This window comes from Phyllobates terribilis, unplaced genomic scaffold (genome assembly GCF_046119375.1).
Source record: "Phyllobates terribilis strain yellow unplaced genomic scaffold, ASM4611937v1 Scaffold_2__4_contigs__length_985480577, whole genome shotgun sequence".
Classification (NCBI taxonomy): Eukaryota; Metazoa; Chordata; class Amphibia; order Anura; family Dendrobatidae; genus Phyllobates; species Phyllobates terribilis.
The window spans coordinates 692039871-692055555 of NW_027362762.1; the positions used below are offsets into that span (position 1 = coordinate 692039871).

The following is a 15685-nucleotide window of genomic DNA, read 5'->3' on the forward strand; positions in this document are numbered from 1 at the left end:
TTAAAAAAGTGGAATGGTACCTATAGCAACCAGTCGAGTTGCAGGTTTTCCTTTATTTATGTCAAGTGAGAAGAATAAAGATGTATTTGGCTGCGATGGACAATCCCTGAACTAGGTAGGCCTTTACAGGGGTGATGAGACGGTCCATACCAAACATTGCAAGTCAGTCAGCACTAATTAACTTTTTTTCATGTGTCGATGATGATAAGGTTTGTATGAACAATTGATCCCTCTGCATAAATTTGGCCATTGTCGGCAGCACTCCCCATTGTAAATGATGGAAAGTGCTGCTGATAAAACTCTAATTTTTATCCCCGCTAAAAGACGTGACCAATCACAGGCGAGCATTTTCTCATTTACGTTGTATCGCAGGGCCGATTGCCACTAGGCAATCATTGGGAATGAAGGTTTGTACAGGGGGATCATCACCCCATATGAAAGGGTCTTTATTCTCATGAGACCATACAATGTGACCTCTCACCGCTCAGTGGTGGCTGATGATAGGACTGGTCAAAGGTCAGTTTCACTAGCTGATATGGAAACAAAGTGTAATTAGCATTATTATTGGTGGGAACAATGAATTTGCCTTTTTGTGACTTGGAAGAAGATAAAGCTAGACAGATATCAGGGACGTGAACGGTTTCGTACAAAGAACACATTTATTGGAAAGTAAAACTTCTTCGTACACTTGGGATCTGTTGTGTTTCTGTCTGTTATAAAATTTGAAGTCTTCCATCCAGCTGTAGCTGTCCTATACACACTGTGAGCTGGCGGGAAGTCATGTAAATCCAGGCCGTGATTGTCTGGAAGGTCCAATAATCCAACGTTAGTTTTATTTTTTAATGTTTAATGAGATCTGTCAAAGGCCTGGAGCTGAACCAAGATCACTAAATCGAAAACACTTGGACTCTACACCGTCTGATAACCTGAAAAGTTTAAACTCTTGGATTCTGAATTAAAGGGCACTGGGAAAGTACTGAATCTAACAGCTGGGATGTCTCCTTTCTTTCCAGAAGGCCTCATTCAGACTTCCGATAGTCATGTATGTGTTCTATCTGTGATAGTCCGGTGACAGTTTCCACACGTACTGGAGACATTGACATTCATAGACCCATTCAAATGAATGGGTCTGCGCACATGTTAGTGTGTTTTCACGGACCGTGTGTCCATGGGCAAAACACGCTGACATGTCCGTTTTTTACACTCTGCACCGGCCGCAAAATGTCCCACACTGATGACGCACGGATGACATCGGTGTCATCCGTGTAACACGTACCATCGCCTGGGAATCAACGGTACAGTTCGCGCTGCTCTCAAGCACCGGGTGCTGAATGGTGCCCTCGTCATTGTCCCCTGCTTGCGCTGCGATCAGCACCAGCAGGGATAATGATGAGAGTAGTAGTAGTCTTCTCCCATAGTGTCCAAATGTAAAAATAAGAATATAATTATAAAAAACTTATATTCACCTGTCCCCAATTACGCCGAGGAGACGGGGAGAATAACGCGCTGCAGCGAGTGGGCCCCGGAGCTGAACTCAGCGAGCGGTTTCCTGTCATTCACTGAGCGCAGCGCACACAGGTACCTCGCGAACACTGATATCTCCGGCACTGGTTTATCCAGTACCGGAAATATCAGGATGTGTGAAAGAGCCCTTAAAGAGGTTGTCCATTACTTTTACACTGATGACCTATCCTAAGGATTGGTCCACAATGTCTGGTCAGCCGGCATCCAACACCCGGCACCCTCGCTGATCAGCTGTTATCTGTGTAGACGCCGGCCGGAAGTATTCACTTGCGGAGCTGGCCGTCTTCTGATAGTGGCCGTGGCAGGGTACTGTTCTTTGATTTGAATAGGAGACTGATGTGTAGTACAAAGCTGCTGCCACTATCGGAAGACGGCCAACAACGCAAGGGAGTACTTCCAGCCATGGCTGCCGACACCAATAACAGCTGATCGGCGGCGATGTCTGGTGTCGGACCCCCGGACGATCAGACCTTGACCTCTGATCACGGACACACATTATCAGCCTGTAGTCTGTGTGCTGTCCGTCATTAACATTTTAATGAATAACGTTTTTTTTTTCCATATGTGTGAAAATCACTGATTGTAAAATCTTACTGACCAAACAGTGATGAAACTCTGAGCTTATGTGCACACGATCAGTAATCGCTGCGGATTGGACGCATGCAAACCGCAGCAGCCAGCTGTTACAGCATAGTGGATGGGATTTGTAGAAAGCCACCGGCGGCTTCTTCGCAGCGTCGGGGTCGCAGCTGGCTCAGGATGGTGGGAACGTAGCCTGATTCAAACTACTGATGACACGTATGTCTGAATGAGGCCTTAGGCAATCAATAAGCTATGATCACGCAAAGTGTTTTTGCTGCGTTTTTTTTTTCTGCAGTTAAGACATTTTACAATACCAATCAAAAGCTATGGGATTTTAGAAATCTCATTCAAACGCTTTTTTTGTCTAACAGACAAATCACACATGTAATCCGCAGAATAAAAAAATAAGCCTAAAATTGCCACGCTGCAGTGCTCTTGACAGTTGTTCTGGGAAGCCATTTATTGGGCAGAATTGAGCATGATTGTAATAAGTGCCTGACGTTCTGTCTTTGGATGAATACTGTCACATGCGTGGTCAGTCCTGGGGAATAACGCTGCTCGTCTGCAGATCATGCGGCAGCTACTATCCTGGAGCAAACAAACTTTTGCTCAGAAATTGCTTTCTTCCAAGCAAATGAGGATTCCCTGAAAGACACTTATTTTGCTTTCTGTAAAGTGCACTGTGTTTTTTTTATAACAAATGGTACATACTATATATATATAGACCTAAATGATGTGTTCCATTAAGAGATGTCATTTGTATTGATGGTCTGTTACTAAAGGCATACACATTAGACTACTGTATGATATCGACGGGTTCGGCCAACAAACTAATGTGTATGGGGCGCTGGCGAATTGATGGTCGGGAGAGGTGTCAATCGGGTTTATCTGACAGAGATCTAATATGTATGGGAGTCTTTAAGTGTACAGTGCTAGTCATGCTGTGTGCTCTCTTGTAATTACTTGAGCGACCCATGTATAACATTATTACTTCTTCATAGTCCCATGGGTGTTAAAGGGTTGGTCTGACGTTAAACTAAATTTTATCCTAAATCCCCATCAATTTAGTGCTGTAATCTTAACTATTTTCTAATATGCATGGATTAAAAATTCTCTACCGTTCCCTAACTGCACAATCTAACTTCTTTTCTACTTTTTTTTTGTTCACTTCCTGTATAATGACAATTCATTTGAGTATCCCAGTGCATCAGACGCCGAGGAAGAATGATGGGGGTGAAATCGTCTGCTGACGCTCCCTCTTCCATTACTGGGCTCCCCCTCAGGCCATCAGCGCGAGCAATGATGATGGAGGAGGGAGCATCAGCAGACGCTTCCACTTCCATCATTCTGTGCAGACGGCCGGATGCTAACAAGTGGAGGCGAGGCCCAGTGCGGTGAGAGCCCGCTGCGGGCCCCCCCGGATCACGGGCCCCATAGCAGTGGCATGGCCTGCCGCCATCAGCGGTACTCCAGTGCAGTGCATGCTGAGATACTCAAATAAAGCGTCATCAGGAGACGGAGGCTGCACTCACTGCCTTCTCCCTGAAATGAAGCGTCATTAGTGATACTCATTTTAGGGGTGGTGCTAGTCCCTGATGTGTCCCTGTGCACAATGCGATAAGCACAATCACAGCGTGCGCTCTGCTGTCGGCTCAGCTCAGTTGTAACAAGCCGACAACAGCGGTATTTCGATAACCAGCCTGCTGGAGACCAGCGACACCACTTGCAGCGGCGACGCTGGTCTCCTGCTGGCCGGGTATCGTGACACCGCCCTGTTGCCGGCTGGTTACTACTGAGCTGAGCCGACAACAGAGCGCACGCTGTGATTGTGCACAGAGCGCAGGGACTAGCTCCGCCGCTGAAACGAGCATCACTGATGACACTTCGTTTCAGGGAGGGGACAGAGGCTGCGTCAGTGACCGCAACCTCTGCCCCCTGATGATACTTTAAGTATCCCAGCATGCACAGGGATACTCAAACAAATCGATATCACACGGGAGGTGAACAAAAAAAAAAAATAGAAAAACTGTTAGTGTAGTTGAGGAACAGAAGGGAATTTTTAATGCAAGCATATTAGAAAATAGTTTAGATTATGGCACTAAATAGATAAAGATTTAGAATGAAATTTATTTTGACTTCGGACCACCACTTTAAGTAACAAATCCTTTGACAAATGAGAACAATAAAATTTTTCATCATGTTAGGAAATACCTACCTAACGTCTTTGGCCCCAATTGCACCTAGCTGTTCTGGAGATGGGGATACAGTACTCTATCTTCCCTTGTGTTGCCAACGTTAAAGCTCGTGCAGATGACTGTGGATCTCCGTCCAATCACGGAGTGGCCGCGGGTATCCAAAATGGAGCATGACCGCTTTGTATACTGTATTTCTATGAAACTGTCGCACTCAGGTCGCCAAACTCGATGCCAGTCCGCTCATTGCAATCCGTGATCGGATAGAGATCCACAGGCGTGTGCATGAGCCTTAGGGCTCTCTCCCACTTGCGATTAAATCGGACGAATGAAATCCGATTAAAAATACCAATTTAATCCTATGCTTGTGTTCCCAATGGCGTTTATTTTCTACTTCAATCGGATCGCTTTTGGACGGAAAAAAAAATGCAGCATGCTGAATTCAGATCGTGTGCACTCATATAAGCCTATGGGTGCGTGTGAAACATCGCACTGCACTCGGATATCACCCGAGTGCAGTGCGATTCCTGCCGACGCCAGCAACCGAGGAGATGGAGAAATTACTTTCTCCGTCTCCTCTGCACCTGTCCTGCGATTCTCTCATGCGAGAGGACCTGAGCACAGAGCACTGACACTTGGCTCACACTCGCAGCAAAGCAGGAGCCGAGTGTCTTTAGCATATGGTATCCAATGCTCTCGCATCAGATGTGATTTACTAGTGTGACTCCGGCCTTACTCTGTTTTTGGTGTATTTTAAACTAACCTGATGGTAAGCACTGCAGACTAGACTATGCAGTCAAAAACCTATGGAAACCTAGCAGATAGTGCTGCGTTCCATCCATGTTTTGTCCAAGTGTGGTTTGTTTTGTCACTGAGAAGCTCATAGTAGAACCTTGGAAAAAACTCTATTTTTTCATAGAAAAAAAACTGATCACATATTGACAAACCCTGACACATGGACCAAAAATTGACTCCGCACACTGAAAAATGTAACATTTTCAAATAGGAGAAAAAATGTCCCTCTGAATAAAGCCTAACGGAGGAGGAGACCATCCTCCATGGCCGTTATTCAATTCATATGCCGAAATAGGCCGAGCCCTTAAAGCCGTAACATTACAGAAAATTCTCATTGCTAATTATTACATGAAACTAAACCATTTTCATTAGTTTTTTTTGCTATTTTTGTGGCTCATGTTTCATCTGTTTCCCCTTTTTTTTTAAGAAATACTCATAAGCTGGTTGTCTGTTACTAATTATGTATTTAATTTTCCGAATGCAATTAATTTCTGTTATGTTATATAAGGTCATTCTGTGTCTAATAATAACTTTAAGCAAATGTGTGTTTAAAGAATTAGCTTATAGTGATGGAGCTCACGGAAAATGTGTTAGTAGAATTTCCCTTCAACAGATCTCCCACTGGGGAATAATGAGTGTTGCGTGTAGGCTTGTCGTGTATCATCCACTCATGTATAGGCGTGGACCACAAGAATTTCTGTGCAGTTTTCTCCTTTCTTCTAGTAGTCTTTACATAAGTGTGAATGATATTTGTTACATTGTTTGCCTTCTTCTCAACATTGCCTGTGGTATTTGTGAGTGTGCATGTATGACCCCGCTCTATTCAAAAGGGGAATTTCAGAGACTCGTTCTCAGGATTAATGGGGGTCCTGGCGGATAGGTAATCATTTCTAATGTTGGGACTAACCCATGCAAATTAGCCTAAGGTTGATAAAAACAGATGATTTCAACCAAATTGATGATCCAGATCAGACCCGTCCTGAAAGAATGATACCTGAACGTTCCCAAAATACTCACAGAAGGATCGCTTGTTCTTTACCCAGTGTCATTGAACATGTATGGCCGGTTTGAATAACTATTACAGCTAACATAGGCAAAAATGTGTTGGGTTAGATCAGTGTTTCCCAAACCCCATCCTCACGGCCCCCCACAGGTCATGTTTTCAGGATCTCCTTAGTATTGCACAGGTGAGAGAATTCCTTATGCCTTGATGATACTTCAATCACCTGTGCAATACTAAGGAAATCCTGAAAACATGGCCTGTGGGGGGCCGTGAGGATGGGGTTTGGGAAACACTGGGTTAGATCCTCCAGGTGAACATGTGTTCAACCATCAACCTACCGCTATCTAATGCAATGGCCGGCGGCGGCCGTTTGTTTAAATCATCCCCCTTTCCCCAAACAAAATCTAAAAGATACATATTTGGTATTGCCGCATAAGTTCACAAACTTACAAAATATAAAAAGATTTATTCCATACAATGAACATTTTTCAGTGGCTCCAATACCCCCCAAAAATGCAAAAAAATATGCATAAATACTCCAAAATGGTATCAGTAAATACATCAATTAACATAAAAAAACACCAAAATTCATACAGGTCCATTGACGGAAAAATAAACTAAAAGTTGTAGGTCTCAGAAAAACGGCAACACAAAACCAATCTATTTCCTTTGCAAATTTCCTTCAAAAAAATAAATAAATCTATGTACAGTCATGGCCAAAAGTTTTGAGAATGACACCAAAATTATATTTTCACATGATCTGCTGGCCTCTGGTTTTTATTATTGTTTGTCTGATGTTTATATCACATACAGAAATATAATTGCAATCATATTATGAGTACCAATAGGTTATATTGACAGTTAGAATGAGTTAATGCAGCAAGTCAATATTTCCAGTGTTGCCCTTTCTTCTTCAAGACCTCTGTAATTCTCCCTGGCATGCTCTCAATCAACTTTTGGACCAAATCCTGACTGATAGCAGTCCATTCTTGCATAATCAATGCTTGCATTTTGCCAGAATTTGTTGGTTTTTGTTTGTCCACCCGTCTCTTGATGATTGACCACAAGTTCTCAATGGGATTAAGATCTGGGGAGTTTCCAGGCCATGGACCCAAAATCTCTATGTTTTGTTCCATGAGCCATTTAGTTATCACCTTTGCTTTATGGCAAGGTGCTTCATCATGCTGGAGAAGGCATTGTTGGGCGCCAAACTGCTCTTGGACGGTTGGGAGAAGTTGCTCTTGGAGGACATTCTGGTACCATTCTTTATTCATGGCTGTGTTTTTAGGCAAGACTGTGAGTGAGCCGATTCCCTTGGCTGAGAAGCAACCCCACACATGAATGGTTTTAGGATGCTTTACAGTTGGCATGAGACAAGACTGGTGGTAGCGCTCACCTCTTCTTCTCCGAATAAGCTGTTTTCCAGATGTCCCAAACAATTGAAAAGGGGATTCATCAGAGAAAATGACTTTGCCCCAGTCCTCAGTAGTTCACTCCCTGTACCTTTTGCAGAATATCAGTCGGTCCCTGATGTTTTTTCTGGAGAGAAGTGGCTTCTTTGCTGCCCTCCTTGAAACCAGCCCTTGCTCAAAGAGTCTCTGCCTCACAGTGCGTGCAGAAGCACTCACACCAGCCTGCTGCCATTCCTGAGCAAGCTCGGCACTGCTGGTAGTCCGATCCCGCAGCTTAAACAGTTTTAAGATGCGGTCCTGGCGCTTGCTGGTCTTTCTTGGGCGCCCTGGAGCCTTTTTGACAACAATGGAAGCTCTCTCCTTGAAGTTCTTGATGATGCGATAGATTGTTGACTGAGGTGCAATCTTTGTAGCTGCGATACTCTTCCCTCTTAGGCCATTTTTGTGCAGTGCAATGATGGCTGCACGTGTTTCTTTAGAGATAACCATGGTTAACTGAAGAGAAACAATGATACCAAGAACCAGTCTCCTTTTAAAGTGTCCAGTGATGTCATTCTTACTTAATCATGACTGATTGATCGCCAGCCCTGTCCTCATCAACACCCACACCTGTGTTAATGGATCAATCACTAAAACGATGTTAGCTGCTCCTTTTAAGGCAGGACTGCAATGATGTTGAAATGTGTTTTGGGGGTTAAAGTTCATTTTCTGGGCAAATATTGACTTTGCAAGTACAGTAATTGCTGTTAAGCTGATCACTCTTTGACATTCAGGAGTATATGCAAATTGCCATTACAAAAAATGAAGCAGTAAACTTTGGAAAAATTACTATTTGTCTCATTCTCAATACTTTTGGCCATGACTGTACATTAGGTATCACTGTAATTGTACTGTCCTGGGAAATTATGTTGCTAGGTCATTTTTACACCATAATAAATGTAGAATTGCACTTCTTTATCATTTCACAGCACTTGGCATTTTTATTCATGGTTTTTCAGTACGTTATATCGTGAAAAGTATGGTGTCATTCAAAACTACAACTTGTCCCATAAAAATCAATCCCTGTATGACTGTGTCAGCAGACAATGAGTGTTACAGATTTTGGAAGAGGGGGGGTGAGTGGGGGAAACAAAAGCGCAAAATAAATAAATCCCCCATTCCTTAAGGAGCTAAAGGAAATCAGTCGTCTGTTTTATGCTGCTTACACTGCGCACAGCATGAATCCGGGTCCAGCTCTGCCCTTTCAGTTATGCATACATGGCTCCAATACCAGAACAAATCTCTGATTCTGCCCGTGCTATAGGCAGCATGAATCAGTGACAGGTTCCCTTTAAAGTCACACAGTACATAGTGCCAGCAGGCTGAAGATATGGGGAGAAGGAATTGTGCCACTACTGTGTTTTCTTACCTTGTTCGATTGTAACACACGTTAAAATAATACATTAAGAGAAGGTTTTCCCCCTTTGAACATTTATGAGAATAGTTTTATTTACTAAAAGCAATCAGATATATTGGAGGCGGTGAGAAATTAAAACATTACATAGTTCTTATAAAATAATACTTATTTGCATGAGACTAGACAATCTCTAATGACCATTTTACACGACCCGATAATTGGAGAACGATCGTATGGACTCTCATCCCTGATTAAACATCAGTGTTAACATACCGGCAATCACCGATCAACAGCAAAGCTCTGCTTGACTGATTTGGTTTTTATGTTTGCACAAAAATCATCATTTTTGGCAGTGTATCTGTAAGAGTATGGTCAGCGCAAGGTTGGCAGCTCTTTAAAGGATCTTTCTTGTACAGGCTTGGCTCAAGCTGCCCTGTTTAGAGGGTCCCAGGGCAACCCTAGCCCTCACCCCTTATACAGGATTATGGACTTATGCAGGCCCCCTGGGTTGTGTCTATGGAGTGGCATCTTGCCGGCAGAGCAAACTAACAGAATAGTCAGAATGCCAGGACAGAACCAGGAGGTGTAGATCAGGAACCAAATCAAGGTATTTGGGTAGTTAAAATACAAGCCAAGGTCAAGAACTGGAATAAATGAGCTAAGTCAGAGCAGAGAATGAGGAATGAACCATAGGAAGTATAACCTATAACTGGCAGCCAGAGACTGACTGGGGGTTTAAATAGGGAGGAGCCCCATCCTAATTACCCTGATAACCAGCTCTCTGCTTCACAGCACAGATGGACTGTAGGAAGGACAAGTGGCAGCTATCCGTAAGTAAAACTGAAATGCGCTACCATCGCCCAGCAGCATCCGCAGTGTCAGTATGGAGCTGCTTACTACCAAAGGCAGAGATAGTATGAGCGTGTTCAGACAAGGATGTTCAAGCATAGTCCTGTATAAACAAGAGAGATGCTGCTAATAACATTCTGTAAACGGGGACAGAATAATCATATGAGCGATTGTTTTGTCCCCATCATTGCTCTTTGGCTGGTGTAAACAGGTTGGTAAATGAGTGCAGAACGATTTCAATACAGTTGATTAGCCTGTTACTGGCCTGAAATTAAATAGGCCATGAGCCAAGCAGTCATAGGTTCTACTTACACCCCAGCATTGTCTGTTTGTTAATTTAATGTTTTTGCTATATTTCTATATCTCTACTCCATTTAGCTTTTTTGTATTCTTAGCTCTAGCCATATGATTTATTAAAATAATACTGGTCATTTCTGGATTTATCATTTTGCAATCTAGAATTGTTATCAAACACTTGTTAAATAATTTGTAACTTTTTTATGGCAGTAGAGATTCTTGTGTCACATACCTTACTTCACCTAGGGTTTGTTTTTTTTAAATAACTAAATGGCCAGAATAGATTGAAAGTATGATACATTTTATAGGTAGTACATGCTGTAATTTTGTGAAATCAACTTGTAGAATTGGTGTTTGTTCTTCACGGTGTAGTTATTCATTAAGTTTGTTTCCATGAAAGTTGGATGCGCTAAATTTTCAAGTTCTTCTCTCTGTATGTATTGAGAAAGGCAAGTAGACTTTGCAGAACTTATCATAACGGAACCAAGTGACCAAACGAATGTAACTCTGCTAAGAATAGGTGTCTGTGACCGTAGCCTACAGTATACTATAACGTTGACATTGGTGACCATTCTTCAGCCGGAGCCCAAAAGTCTGTTCTTTCGGCCTACATACCATTTTTTTCACTGTATAGACGTTAACATTTTTCTACTATTCTATACGATTATTGGTGGCCATAGGTGTTCTAATGTCAGTCAGGTGAATTTGGCTGGTGGCCATCCGGTATGTAAAGTGGTGTCTGACTTTCCCCCAACGGCAGATGTCAAGTCAAGGGTATATGTGTATTTCGGGAGGAACAGTTGTTGGCCAACAGCTATGTAATGTGTATGAGCAGCTTACTAGATGCAATGGTTTATAGTGCAACTATAGTATATTTTGGGGCTAGACAGAACCCATATAGCCAGTTGACAAGTGTGAAAAAGCAGCTGTTCGCTATTCTTTTTTTATTTCATATTATTGATGTTTAGAAATAATGATATAGAATATGCATGCAAAAAAAACATCTATAGCTCTGTACACATTGCAAGTCCTATGTTTAGTGTATATGGCCGGTAAAGCTCCCGCAGTGTTTATTAATATGGCTCCATATATCTGACGGAGGCTCGTCCATTGGGGTAGTATGCAGTCATGATTAGCAGTTATGTATGAATGATGACTTTTACAAATGACCTGGTTGTTAGGTGAACTTTACAGGTGAAGTATGTGCGCTCGACTCTTAGCCTTGAAGTACGCGGCCTCGCGAGTCTAGAGATGCTCCAGTGGAGGCTGGAGGAAGTCAAGCAGATGGTGTTTACATGTTAGTCTGTCAGTACCACCATTACTAGGCCGCGTTCACACACACTCCCAGTGCAGAGTATGAGGTCTGAGCAGAGCTGTACACTCAGGCCTGGGCTTATGGTGGGAAACTTCCTTACAGAAACAAACATTCCCCCAGACATTGTGATGAATTTTCCGCTTGATTCATCTGTAGATCAGGGGCAGCAGGTGCAGGACACAAGCATCAGAAGGAGGAGGAGGGTTGTGATCATACAGTGTAACCCCCTCTTCCCCGCCCTGACTTGTGCTTCTTCCTCTACAGATGGGTAACCTCCCTCCTCCTCTTCCATTGCAGGTCATTCGGGAGATGCTGGGCGCTTTACAAGAAGGTACCTTGGGAATACGGGGGAAGGGGTGCAATGAAATGCTCATTCTTAGCGAGTAAACATTGCATTTTTGATGTATGTCATCAGATAGATGCAAGGGCATACAAGTGCTTTAGGGTTGTAATCCTCATTCATCTTAATCAGGTGGGCACGAAATAGTTATTTGGTAATATTTCATTTATTATAGCCATGTAATAGACTTATGTTTTGTTGCAATCCTCTATTTGAGTTGTAGATTACTGTAATCATGTTTTAGATTTTACATATACAGAAGCAGAGCTCTCCTGAAGATTCCCAGTTTGGACCAGTGGCATGGCTGTGCTGCTGGTGTGAACTGTGCTCTTCCCCCATTCTGCAAGCAGAAGCCGCTTGGCCTCTGCACAGAATTGCAAGGGTGCTGGTGCTCCGAAGCTTACCGAACCCGGTGATCCGCAATCAGCTCGCAAGCCTGCACTCGAAACCAGCCACCTCTGATACACTGCAGAGGTGGTCGATAACTTGGGCAAAGAGCAGTACATGATAGAATTAAAAATCACTCCCTTCTTGAGATGGGAGGATTTTTAATAATATATGTATTGCGAAGTTGATAATTTCTACAAGCACTTTACAATTTTACCCATTTCACAACACAGGACAACCCCTTTAAGGCTTGTATCTGTGCGCATGATGTCTTTATCAATCCTGGTCTGACATATTTCTAATGACTCGATTGCTAGGAGTCTATACTTTTCCAAAACTGGCCTAAATGAAGAAAACATTTGAGTACTGTAACACATTGTATAATAGAAGCTTATTTTTTATTTTGAGCTGTCTTCCCGGAGTTCTTTTGCCTTTCGGGTATATTCACATGTGCTGTTTATTCTCTGTCAATGTGTTGACTTGACGTCTTTTATCTTTGAGTAAATGCTCCACGCTGATGTCCTTTTAACAAATGATAAAGTTTGGTTTTATTGCATGTGTGCATTCTTCAATAAAACAAGTTAAAAAGAAAGGAAAAATGTCTGAAAAAATCCACGTGTGAGCATATTTTTTATTTATTTTTATTTTACTCACTTATATAGCGCCATTAATTCCACAGCCCTTTACAGACATGATCTATCCTTATAGGTAGATATTTATATTTTTTACTTTTTTTTCTAATTGTGCTACATTGCATCAGCATATTCTGCATTGTTGTGAATGGATAAGTACGCATTAGACCCCGAGACCTTTCTCATAGAAGCCAAATAATCTACCAGTATGTTTTCAAACTTGGGAGTAGATTAAAAAAAAGGAACAAATAATCACAGGTTTAATTTAATTTCAGGTCCTCAATACAATGTTAAGTTCACACGACTGTATAAAAAAATATCCAGAAAAAAAGGCCGTTTTTTCATCTGTATTGTCATTTGTATGACATTTGTTTTATACATCAGCAGTGAATAACATTTACCAGACCATATACAGTTTCCAATGTTAATAATGGCAATGCAGCCGTAAATACTGGATGCTATATGGATGATCTATATGGGATCCGATAGACTTGAATAGGCGAGTCTCATCCAAAATACGAAAGAGACTGGTGCATACTGCGATTTTATTCATGCGGACATTTGGAGTATGGAAAAAAAACGGTTATCTGAACAGCCCTATTGAATACCATTATTCCAAGTGCTGTTTTTTCATGGGCAGCACTCGCACCGAGTGGAACGTGTGAACGCACCCTGACAGTACTAACTACTGAGACACCAGGCCCATCCAGTAATCCAGAAGGTTAGGGCCCATTAATCCTGGCTTGGAAGAATTTTCCTTGATTAGATCTCATTCACACCTCTGGATTACAATATGGAAACATTACAGAAGTGGACCAATTTTATCTAATATTTGTCCCGTTTCTCTTTCCATATTGTATCGCTTTTTGTTTTATATTGTGTTTTTAGTTATCCATTTTTTTATCCTTATTGGTTCTATTTCATCTATGGTAATTGCTTATTTTGTTAAAGGGTTAACTATTTTAGTTGAATTTTGCTGAAACATGGAGGAGAAAATCTGAACTATTGATGGCCTATTTGTGGGCAGCATGGCGGCTCAGTGGTTAGCACTGCAGCCTTGCAGCTCTGGGGTCCTGGGTTCAAATCCCACCAATGACAACATCTACAAGGAGTTTGTATGTTCTCCCCGTGTTTACCTGGGTTTCCTCCTGGTTCTCTGGTTTCCTCCCACTCTTCAGACATACTGATAGGGAATTTAGATTGTGAGCCCCAATGGGGACAGTGATGATAATGTCTGTACAGTGCTAAGGAATATGTTTGCGCTAATAAATATAAATAAATAAATGATAAATTCCTTAGGAAAGGCCATCAATGTCTAATAGATTGGTTTTCGACATCCGGCACCCAAGGCTATCAACTGTTACCGGCAGCGGCCGGAAGTTCTCTGGTGTTGCCAGAATAGAGTTGTTCCGTCATTTCTGTAGTGGCCACGGCCAGGTACTTCAGAATGGGGAGTGAATCTGTAGTATCCAACCGCGGCCACTATAGTTTTGATGGAGCTGCTGTGCTCCGGCAGCACACGAGAACTTCCGGACAGCGTCATTAACAGCTGATCAGTGGGGGCGCTTAGTGTTGCACCCCCCACCAATCAGATATGGATCCGTTTGCATGCTAACCACAGTCGCCATTCACACAGCGAATTGTCCGCTATACTTAGGGCGCTTTTCTTCTTTTTACACAGGATACTCACCTCCTCTATCATAGCATTCTGTGCATATGATGAAGGGCAGAGTTCTGACCGAAACATTATGCATTGTCTGTGGATTACACTTGTAAATAAAGCATCTTGATTCATATTTTCAACGAATGCCAAGTTCTTCATTATCTTGTAAATAAGGGGTAGGTCCCTACTTGTGCGCCATCTACAAAGGAGTGCCTTGTTCCATTACAAATTTACATCCTAAGGATAGGTCCTTTTTAAGCACATGCAGACAATTCAAAAGTAGAACATGTATCTATATATATATGTGTATATATATATATATATATATTTTTTTTTTAATCCATCATATGGTTCCATTTGGTGCTAATTTTTATGTTCTTTTCCAAGGGGGTGTGGCTCAAAGGGTATAAGTCGAGCAGCCTAAAACCTGACTCCAGAGTACCCTGTGAGCAATGCCCCCTTGTGAAGATGTTAAAAATTTGCACTAAATAGAAATCCCCATATCTCTGGAGCCATATAGTGGAGTTAAAGGGGTTGTCCACTACTTGGACAACCTATTCTCATTCCTCATGTTTGGCCCCTTTAAAATAAAAACTCTTATACTCTCGTGCCAGCACTCGCGTTCCGTGGGCTCACGTGAGGTCGCCATGAGCCCTGCGCCCAATCAGTGCCGGAGTCACTGTCCCCACCTTGATACGTATTGAACATCAACATGAAGTCAGGGCTGCGGCTGCTCGGACTTCCTGCTGATGTTCAATACATCCAAGGTGGGACAGTGACGCCCCGGAAACGCCAGTGCCGAGACCGCTGACTTGGTGCCAGCATGGGAGCTGAGTATAAATATTTTTATTTTAACAGGGTCAAACATGAGGAATGAGAAGGTAGTGAATAACCCCTTTAAAAAAAAAATATATATATAATACTCAGGGGAGCAGCAGGAATTAAATAAGAGCAAAATCGACCCACTTTTGACCCAGTGACAGGTCCTTTTTAAATGTTCTGGTAACATTTTTTTTTCAATAGAAAAAAAATGGAAGAATAAAGACAAAACTAATACAGATCCATATTATCCAGGTATACTGGTGTGAATGAGCCCTAATTTATTATGAAATAAGTTTGAGTGAAGTGAATTAAGGAACTCTGGTAAGAATAGTATATGTTTTAATGTCTTGGTACTATAGTAAAGGATATTTACAATGTACCTATAAATCTATCTCCGTGTAATGGAGTCTTTGTGTAGAGCGAGAGTGCTATATAGGCCATAGTCTACAGATAAAGGCCTGCTGTGTGTTATTGTT

General features: G+C 42.2%; 1 protein-coding gene across 4 annotated transcripts in view; it reads left to right on the plus strand.

Annotated features, from left to right (window-relative positions):
• Positions 1-15685, plus strand: part of PIK3C2B (phosphatidylinositol-4-phosphate 3-kinase catalytic subunit type 2 beta) — a 168600-nt gene that overhangs the window by 47105 nt on the left and 105810 nt on the right. Inside the window, exon 2 of one of the 4 annotated variants that reach the window (XM_073667033.1) lies at positions 11663-11696. The exons of the other annotated variants lie outside the window; for them this stretch is intronic. The gene's annotated coding sequence lies outside the window, so the exon portion shown is untranslated. The remainder of the gene's footprint in view (positions 1-11662; positions 11697-15685) is intronic. 4 annotated transcript variants of the gene reach the window in all.